The sequence below is a fragment of the Frankliniella occidentalis genome, unplaced genomic scaffold, assembly GCF_000697945.3.
Source record: "Frankliniella occidentalis isolate FOCC.00 unplaced genomic scaffold, Focc_3.1 Scaffold571, whole genome shotgun sequence".
In the NCBI taxonomy this organism is placed as follows: domain Eukaryota; kingdom Metazoa; phylum Arthropoda; class Insecta; order Thysanoptera; family Thripidae; genus Frankliniella; species Frankliniella occidentalis.
Window position 1 is genome coordinate 23,418 of NW_026267687.1, and position 739 is coordinate 24,156.

The following is a 739-nucleotide window of genomic DNA, read 5'->3' on the forward strand; positions in this document are numbered from 1 at the left end:
GTCAAAACTCGCGTCACTGGGCAGCAGAAAATCCCCACTGCAAGGTTGTCACGCACGTTCAGGGCAGGTGGAAGGTAAATGTGTGGGCAGGCATATTGCACAACAAAATTGTTGGGCCGTACTTTTTTGATGAAGCTCTTAACCAACACAGTTACTGCCACCTGCTTCGCCACGAACTCCCCCTGTTGCTTGATGGCACACCGAATGAAATTCGGCAAAGCTGCTGGTTTATGCAGGATGGATGTTCCTCTCACACATCCATCCAAGCCCGGCGGGTGCTGAACAGCCCAGACCACTGGAGAGACAAGTGGATTGGCAAGTTCTCACCAGTTCAGGTCTGGCCAGCAAGGTCCCCGGACCTAACGCCCTGTGACTTTTGGCTGTGGGGCACCCTCAAAGCCCGCCTCTTCCCAGCCGACGGTGGCCGTTATGAAAATCAGCAACAACTGAAAGATGCAATTCGGAGGGAATGCCGTGCCATCCCTGAGGAAGAGATCTCTCGAGTGTGGGAGAACATGCTGCGTAGATTAGGGGCCTGCGTGGCAGCAAACGGTGGACATATTGAGCATGTGCTATGACAATTAAACAGTGCCTCGGGTACAAAAAACGTTTTGTTTAAATCTCCCGCCAGAATCAGTCCCCCTCCCCCCCCTCTCCCGCGCCCCCTCCCCAGCCTAACAGAAAACAATCGACATTAGCAGAATTGAGGGGTAAGGAGGGGGAGGGGGCCGCAACGGAG